This window comes from Sinocyclocheilus anshuiensis, unplaced genomic scaffold, assembly GCF_001515605.1.
Source record: "Sinocyclocheilus anshuiensis isolate Anshui unplaced genomic scaffold, SAMN03320099.WGS_v1.1 scaffold23, whole genome shotgun sequence".
Classification (NCBI taxonomy): Eukaryota; Metazoa; Chordata; class Actinopteri; order Cypriniformes; family Cyprinidae; genus Sinocyclocheilus; species Sinocyclocheilus anshuiensis.
The window spans coordinates 1,487,058-1,496,863 of NW_015552545.1; the positions used below are offsets into that span (position 1 = coordinate 1,487,058).

At 36.0% G+C, this 9,806-nt stretch overlaps 1 long non-coding RNA gene across 1 annotated transcript in view; it reads left to right on the plus strand.

The window, feature by feature from the left end:
- LOC107664048 (uncharacterized) overlaps positions 1-9,806 on the plus strand; it is a 20,482-nt gene that overhangs the window by 703 nt on the left and 9,973 nt on the right. The gene's annotated exons all lie outside the window — the stretch shown is intronic.

Genomic DNA, 9,806 nt, shown 5'->3' on the forward strand with positions numbered 1-9,806 from the left:
TCCGAGCCGTTGGTGCGGTATGTGAGGGTTCCTGGCGTGGGGTGAGCTGGCGAGACACAGCGTGCTTCAAAGGGAACTGGATGGCGAGACTGAAACTTTTCCTTTATTTCTTCAACTTCTAAATTTGAACCATTTAAATAAAGAACGAGATTGATCAGCTCGATCAGGGGAAAATCAGTCACGGGCAGATCACAGCGGATTAGCTCGCCGTCCAGCCCCAGCAGAAAGCACGCACCAAGAACAGTGTCGTGCCAGCTGAGCTGGTTAGTAAGCTCGATGAAATCCTCCACATACCGTTCCAACCTCTGACTGGCCTGCTGCAAACCCCACAACTTGTCCTCAGCAGTCATCCCTTCTTTTTGTTTTTGGGTCCTGTCTTGTCCTGTCCTGTCACGGGTTGCCAGGGGAAAGGAGCTCGAAGGAGTACAAAGGAGGCAGATAGTAAAACGAACGGAGTCTTTAATTAATCTTCATGGGAACGTAGGAGAAAACAACCTCTTTACACGATTGAGACAGGACAAAGAAACTGAGGAAAGGAAGGGCTATAAATACTAAATCAAACGATGGACTAATAGGATGATTAACGAACACAGGTGGAAACTAATGAACTAATCAAGCAACACAGGAAAACTAGGTCAAGGCAGGGAGAACAGAAACACAGAACATAAACGTGACACCCAGCGGCAGTTACATGTGTCATGCCAAATAAGCAGGCTGCTTTATCAGCAGGAAGATTGATGGGAATAACAAATATTAGACAATCGTTGGAGGTTTTACAGTTACACAACCCTGTTAAACCAAAATCATATTGATTAGGACATGTTTATATTTTTTATGAAAAAGCAATCTGTTTGAACATAGTGGGTAAAGTCTTCCCTGAACTCCAATATAAAGCAAGAGGAACCTATAATTCCCCAGCTATAGTACAAAGTGCAGTATTATTTGAAAGAGAGCAATTATAGAATGTGGTCCTTTTTTGTTTTGTTTCTTTAGTGACACAAGTTCTTTTCTTTTCCTGAGGATAAAAAACCCCCCTTTGAAAACTTTAATCAATGATTGATGCCTGTTATGGACTGATGTAATGGGATTCCATTGGGCTAGTTAAGGTTTTAATCATGTAAAAGAAATTGTGTTTTTGTTGCTGGCTAATCAAAAATGCTTTTTCCCATCTTTGAATCACACAAGCGTCTATTGCAGAGCTTCACAAGTCAATCTCAGTTTGATGCCAGATGCAAGCAGATGGAGACACAGCTGGCAGCTCTTGTCTTTCTACACTCTATCACAGTTCCAAGCAATGTACTCTGCTAGACACCTCCCAGTCCTCAACTCCGATGAACAAGTGAGTAGCAAAAAATGTACTTGGGTATGCTGAAGCACTCCACACAACAGGAGACAGTTAAGTGCAATACACTGGGGCAATAATCAGCACTTATCCAGAGAAGTAACATGCTACCTGAGAGTTCTTTTAGATCCTTTTTCATCACTGTCTCCTTGCTTTTGATGTTAGAATACGTTCGTTTATAGACAACTATAAGAAAGCCATTGTTTGATTTACTGAAAAAAATTGATATAAAATGGCACCTTTCACTCCTTGTATTATTCTGCTGTGCAGTAGTGATGGACGTTTTCAGTGACTCTTTCGTAGGTGGAGACAAGTGACTGTCTTTATGAGTGAATCATTGAGTCATTAATTCAAAATACATTCAAAACACATTCATTCAGGATCAAAACACTGCTATTGTTTTTTTTTGCTTGGAGACAGGCAACAGTTCACTCTGCCAGACTTCATTTGAAATTATTTTCATTGGTGATTCAAATGTAACATTTGCAGTATTGTGTCTAAAATGTAAATGTTACTAAAAATTCATTTTGTTTTAACAAACTTATGTATAAAAGCAGCATCACTTTCACAATCATGCTGTAGGAATGCAGAATTGTGCCTAGGGCCGAATCATAGCCGTGCTTGTGTGATATTGCTTAAATAATTAAATGTATTGCATTATTGTTTCTCCCTGATAGGCCGACCAATTGCAGAGTGCTCGAAAAACAATTGAAAATCATCATTATTTTTCCAGTTCTATTTAGTGGTGCTGAAATTACCAACCCGAATTTCACAGGAAAATGTAACTATTTGATTAGGTGGCGATTTTGTATGAATTTTTATGATTTGAATCATATAAAAATGATTTTTTTTTAGAAACAAACAAACAAACAAACATGAACGCCAACTCTAAACATGCATTATGCATTCTGTGTGAACGATTCCTTTATTTTAGTATTTAGGAATTGCTGTCATCAATTAGCATTTCTTTATGATATGTGTTACCAAACAGTGACTTCACCTTGAATTATTGAGCATTTCCTTCAAAAAAATGGATGACTAACTTCTGACAGATTGTAATGGCTATATCTACATTATAAGTGCAAATTGCTTAAAGCTCCTCTGATTTCATGGTTTGAGCACCAAAATATGTAAACCTAAGCCACTGAGTTTTGCTGGACATACTGTGCTCATTCATTACTTCAAACTCCATCAAACCCAAATCCATCTATGCATGAACTTGGCCACTGCATTCTGATAGAGTTTAAGTTAAGTTAGTCTCACATTAAAGCTACAAAATAATTAGTGAAGTGAGAATATGCTAATCAAAAGGTTAGAAGTAGTTACTCATGCACTGGATCTAATACAAATTCAGTCTCAGTAGCCAAAAATGAAGTGATCAGGGTGAGTCACCTTTTTATCCACTGCTGAGGGAGTCAATGCATTTGGCTCATACACAAAAGCTTTAATTGGACGTACAACTCCCACACACACCAAAAGCTTATCAGCCTGCAGACAATATGGCTATTTATACTGAGTGCTTGGCATTGTCCACAGGTGCAGTCTGGGAGAGTCTTGTGTGGGGTTCACTTTTTTTGAAAGGGACACTAACAATCTAGTCATTACTCACCTGGTGCATGCTGAGGTCCATCTTTAGCTAGCTTTATACAAACACAGTGAACTTTAGGAGGGCAAGATGTCTATTGTGAGTGACTGTAGAGGCAGCACTGACTGTGCTATTAACACAAACTTGCAACCTTCCATAAGTCATGGGTTTGTACGCCGCCACTACAATAGTAATGGAAAAAATAGCCTTGGGATGTTTTCTTTTTTTTTCTGCTGTACCTAACACTTGACTAGTTGGTTTGTTCCACATCCTCCTTGAGCCAGATTCACAAGTTAACTTTTTGCACATGCTAACTCATTTAGCTCATTTATTATGTCCTGGCCTTTTTATGCCACAGCAACTTCACCATGGGCTGACAGCTAGTAACAAAGCTGTCTGTGAATACATTTACATTGAACTACATCAGGTTTTTGTGTAGTTGATCTACAGTCTTGTCCAAGTATACATGACACAATGTATAATAGAATATTTGAAGGATTAAATACATATTGCACATCACCTTTGTCTTTCAGAGCAAACACATGATTTGTAGTCTGATTAACATATGTACATGCCAGATGAATGCTACAATCACATTATCTAAGTCTGTTAATCAAGACTGATCAAACCAAAGGCTTTACATTTTAAAAAGACAAATTATTGTTTTATTCTGACAACAATTTAACTTAAGACAGGGCAAGATGACCCTCCCACCTTAAATTTCACTTGAGAATGCACAGAATCTCATCTCAACACTTTTGATGAATGGTTACGCAATTTGTTTTTAATTTTTTAATTTTATCTTAAAATCAATAGCTGTTTGATTTAGTCAATTGAAACAGTTTTGAGGTTAATTAATCTAATTTTCTGTCTGTGTAAAATACTGATTACAACATTGTATTATGTTGAATATCAACTTTTTTGTCTATTTGTTAATGAGGGATTTGTAGACACATCAATGTTTTTAGAATTGGAGTAAAAACTGTAGTTTTAAATTTGAATTAAAAAGATCAAATTAGACCCTTGGCCCCTTCAGAATTGATGCATAAGTCCCCAAGTGGCATATTGGTACTAGTGTTATTATTTTTTAAATGTAATACTTATTGTACTTAATGGGATTATTATTTAACATTTCCATGAATTAGTACATTTCAGACCTCTACACTTTCATGAAAACCTAATTGAGTGAAATTATTTAATTTTAATTCCTAGATAAGTCTTAAATGTACTTTTCAGATGAAAAGTATTGGAATTCTGGAATTTTGGTTATTCGATTATTCAACTAAATTGTCAAAATACAATTTTAAATAGTGTAGTTGATTTAGTATATTACATTTATGACACTTTAAGAAATATATAGATATTAATAAAAATTATATCAAAATGCATTCTGTAAAAGTTCATCAGGGATCTTCTTGCTCCAGGTAATGTGGTAACATGGCCTATTTGAGTAATTTAACCTTTTGTGCTTTAACAACTAAATTCAGCAAATGTTTCTGTTTATTTCCCTAATAACACATTGGCTGATGCATCATCATCCTGCACTTAAAAACTTAATATAAGTGAGACAAGTGAGACTTAATATGTAAATATATTAAAATTTAAATGTAAATGCACATTGTTCTTAAGGGAGCATCTTCCCCCATATTCTGTGTTTCAGACTTTTCTTTTTCCTGAATTATGTGACCAAGGTTACAGCAGGTTCATTTTCAGTGCAGAAAGGCAAGTCTGATGCTTTGTTTATGTGGACAATCCTTTCTGCCTGTCAGGATGCCTCTTCTGATCCACTGACTGTCTCCTGTCACACTCTCCCTTGGAGGTGACTGGCTTAGTTTTTACTGTGACCTTATCTCTATACTAACTCTATCTGTGGGGATGCCTTCGCCTTCCGCTAGTGACACAACGCCAACTAATCTAAAGAGATAAACACTGTGCTGACTTTCCACTGTGTTGGATGTAATACTCTCCCAGTAGAAGAGCATAAATGTCCTATTCCTAATGTGGCCTCCTGTTGGATGCATTTGGGAATAAATGCCATATTAAAATGTATCTTGATGTGTGCCTCCACTCTGCAGCTTTCCACAGAATACGGACAAACATTATTCACAAAAATCTACACTTGCCGCCCCTTGTGTGCTTGTATATTAAACATTTGGGCTAATTTGATTGTTCTGTTCAAAACATTTTACCATATCTATACAACAAGGTAAAATGAGCTAAAATGAATTTTATTTTGGACTATAAAAATAAAAAATCAGATCTCAGCACATTTATTGAATGGTTATGCTTTTAATATTCATTAGTTTTCTTCTTAACATCATCATTTGTGAGATTTATTTTCAATCTTCAATCATCAATCATTTTATGAATGGGGGACATGTGTCATAAGATGCCCTCAGATATGGGGCAGGTTTTAATGTTTTATAATTACTGTAATTCATGTAGTTAGTAGTGCACATTGCAAATATCATAGTTTGTAGACATAATGATTATGACATCATAATCAACACTGGCATAATGATTGTGATGTCATATATACAGTATATATATATATATAATGAATCAGTTTACTTAAAAAAATATTTATAGAACATTTGATTGAGCAAATTACCTTAAAAAATCACTATCAAAATATATATAACATAATCTGTATCTGTGTTACAATTTAGCAGTAAATGCACACTGTTGTTAGTTCCCCATCATCAACTTCCACATATTTCACCCTAAAATCAGCAAAGAAAGTGCAAAAGATGTCTGTAGATTCTGTCGGGGTCTGCCCATGTGCTCGGTAGCACAAACAAGCCTTCTTATTTCAGGATCAAGACAATCTATTTATATAAAAGTTAATTTTCCATTTCACCCTGATATTCTAACTGAAAATAAAACATTTGAAATAGGCCAAACCCCACCTGCGTGCTCTCATAGCAGCCGTATAATGTACAGTTGTGTAGAAAGGAGATAGATTATTCTCTTTTTTCCTCCCTCAAAAGGAGAGTAAACTGCTGCACTTCCATAATAATGAGATCAATTACACTTTTCTATCGTGTTTTGTGCCTCCATTCCCAATCGATTTCTTTGACAGTCCTCTTTGAAGTTTTTGCCGCTCCATTTCCAGAGTTATTCTGTTATTTGTCCTTGACTTCACGGAGGTATGTACCTGATAAAACCATACCCAGGGCATGGAACTTGGTAAGAAAAAAAAAATCTGCAATCCTTTGAAGGCGCAGTGAGTCAAACGTTTTGGAGGCATCCCAAAATAAAAATTAATCTTTTTTTTCTTCTTGCTATAATGTAGGAACTTGAAATGACAATGCATTAAAAGGAGATCAAAACCCCTGGGTTGCCCTTTGAATAACAGTCAGTTTCAATGTATTGCAGCATCCTCACTCTAATGCCCCAGTTCCAATGTGAAAAGATCACATTAAAACTTACAATGTCTTCAAAGTGTAAAAAAACACCCCTTTCAACTTTTTTATATATATATATATATATATAGCACAGGTATTTATTTATTTTATTGGTTTTAACTATTCTTAAGGTGTGATCACTGTCACAAAATTTCAGCAGATGGATTGCTGCATTCCATTTATCTCAGAAGTCGGAGCTTAAAAAAAAGGGATCATGTCAAAGTATCATGTCCATAGATAGAGGTCGGATAGTACTGTCTGCACCACTGAGTTTATGGAGACACAGACAAACAGAAGTGCTAATAAATAATATATTACTGTTGATGCGCTGACCAGCCATTTTGGATTCTGAAGTCAGGGTTGCTACGGTTCCACTGAGTTTCCGAGTCAAAACTCAGACTTGAGGGGGTGTTCCAGTTCCAGGCAACACTGCACATCAAATCAAACTGTTCTTCCAAGACAGTACATTTTATTTTTTGTTTTTTAACGCAGGTCTTTTCAGGCACACTGTCTGCACTATTGGAAGTGATCAATCAGATTTGTGTGTCTAGACATAACCAACTTATCTGCATGGGTTGCTTTGGTTACGACGCAGACGTACCTACCTTTTTGATGAGGCTTTAAAAACAGATGCAGGAAAATAGTGGGCCATCATCTCGATCTCCAAATAAGCGCCCTGTCGGGTTGTGGTGCAGAACTCCCCCATCGCACAAGAAAAACTTAGTGATGGAGAAGACTGGTGATGTTCAGTGATTAACTGATTAAACTGAAATCCAATTTGAGTAGCCAGAGTATCCAAACTGAGACGCATCTGTAAAAATCTGATTGGATTACAAATGCAACTGGTGCCATTTTTTCATCTTAGTTATTGATTGCACTGAAAATGACCTCAGTATTAATATTACTGTGTATTGTTGCAGTGTTAGTCTTTTCGCTGAGCCAATTGTTTCGTACACTGGCAGTGGTGGACGAAGTACACAAATCAAGTACTTGAGTAAAAGTATAGATACGTATAATAAAATATTTCTCCAGTAAAAGTAAAAGTACTCAGTTTTCAATTTTACTCGAGTGAAAGTACAAAAGTACTTGATTTTTTATGTACTTAAGTAAAAAGTACCGATAGATGAATATTTATTTTGCAGTTTTATATAGGCTACTTTTGTCATTTAATTTTATATTAGCATATTTTTTTTATAATCCTATACTGCTCAAAATACCTGAGATTTTACGAAAATAACCAATAAGGAAATAATGAATATAATAAGGAAAATATCATTAGATTTTCATAATGATTTTTTTTTCTCAAACCTTGTCTGTGGTGTAAAAACACCCCTGGCCAAATGCCCCCAGAGGGCATCACTTCCCACTTTGATAATTCTCAGATGTAATCTATCTAGGTGGTTGAATAAAAATATTTGGACTTTATTTTTTAAAAATTACCTCAATTTAGCACCAGCAAGCTCGTTAGCTAGACAGTTAGCATCAGCTAACGTTGACTTATTTTAAGCATGTTTATGAATAAACATTTCTATTTGTCTACTCGACTAGTTGATCCAGATACATAGTAACTTAGGTTATGTGTGCTGACAAACAATATAAAAACAGACGTCACATAGGGCTAAATGCATAGCATTTTAGTAAAACTGCTAACGTTACAGCAGCGGGGAAGATGAACGTGCATGAGTTATTTTATTTAATCTGTGTTACTTTAATGCTTTTTTAACCTAAAATATAGAGACTCTGATGTTAATGTGTCTGCATTCAAGCATTTCAGTGGGTTTAAACAGATCACCCTTTACAGCAGATTTAACGTTAGTTCACAAACAACTGACAGCTTTGACCTAAATATGATTTTTAGTTACAATAATTAGTTTGTTCATGAATCAGACACCGCTTCTGCGTCTCGGAGCATGTGATATATAAGGAGTAACGATAAGTTTTATGAAATGTAGTGAAGTAAAAAGTACGATCTTATGCTTTGGAATTTAGTGAAGTAAAAGTTACTCAAAATAAAACTACTCCAGTAAAGTACAGATACTTGAAAAATGTACTTAAGTACAGTAACGAAGTAAAACTACTTCGTTACTGTCCACCACTGTACACTGGACTATTTTTTTTTTCTTTTATTGGAGGCTTTAACATACAGGTGAAATTATTACATTAATTTCAACTCAAATCTATATTTTATGTCCATTTAATTATTTGGTGAATAGAAAATGTGCACATGCCTTCCTTTTGGTAGGGTTTTGAGCATTGTCTCCACTGCTGTTCCTTATATGTCACCAAAATATCATCAACTTCCCCATGCATGCCCCCATGACATCTCCGGCAGACAGCAATATGTCCACTTCCTTCATCACTCTAGTGCCATCAATCATCCCGCTGAAGCAATCAAGCCAAGCCAGGGACAATTGTTTTCGGAGGGAGTGTTATCGTAAGTTGGCCTGACTCTGAAAAACCAACATGTCAAACACAGAACTAAGAAAACACTGAATTAAATATAAAAAAAATCTGTATTACTGACTGCAGTTGTGACCGCACTTTTGTCGCAATTATGTTCTCGGACATTACATTTAAAGCCTTTAATACTGCTGTTTCATTTTGACAGGTAGTCCCCTGGTAACTGTGTAAACACATTTAAATCTTTGTGGGACTGTTTTAGTGTGATCTTACGGGGCTAGAGTTGAACAGAACAGTCAAAGTGCTGTGTCACAGTGGACTGACATTATTTTGTCGTCCTCTTTGTCTCCTCCTCACATGTCAGCCTCCCCGCTGTGGTAGACAAGCAGGAGAGTAATCCCTCTGACTCAACCTACCCTGACATTCACAAAGCACCTGCATTTGGATATAGACAAACAGCAGGATGCCAGTGCCTCCATATCAAAGCATTTGCGATGAGTTGAGTTTTACACCCAGCTTAAGCTCACTACTCTGTATTGGCCCCCCTGAGGTGCCAACATGATTCATTATAACCGTGCATTAAAACACTATTTGGACAAACACGCCACTTTCTCACCCCCTGCTGTTTTAGAGTGAGAAAAGTTAATTGCAAAGCCTAATTTTAAGAAAATAACTAATAAAGAGGGTTTATTAGTGAGTTGTCTTGACAACTGTGAGTTGTCATTTTACAGATTGTACAATTTAAGCTGTTTAAAATCTCATGATTTTGTTGTGATCAATAAATGTGTCTTTAGATTATGGTTGTTGAAAGCTTGTGTTCTTTGTGGCTGGTCATGACAGAACTGATGTGATGCTAACTTAACAGCATAGCCATGGCAGATTAATTAACATGGCATTATGGCTAAAATGATCAAAGCAAAGGGAACTATTAATTTACTTGTGATATTATGGGGTGTCACTTGGTGTCTGGGCAGAATCTGACATGCCCAGCTTTGATAACTTAAAATAAATGATAAATTGTAAAAAAAAAAAAAAAAATGTTTAAAATATTTTTTAAAAAAAAAAAAAAACC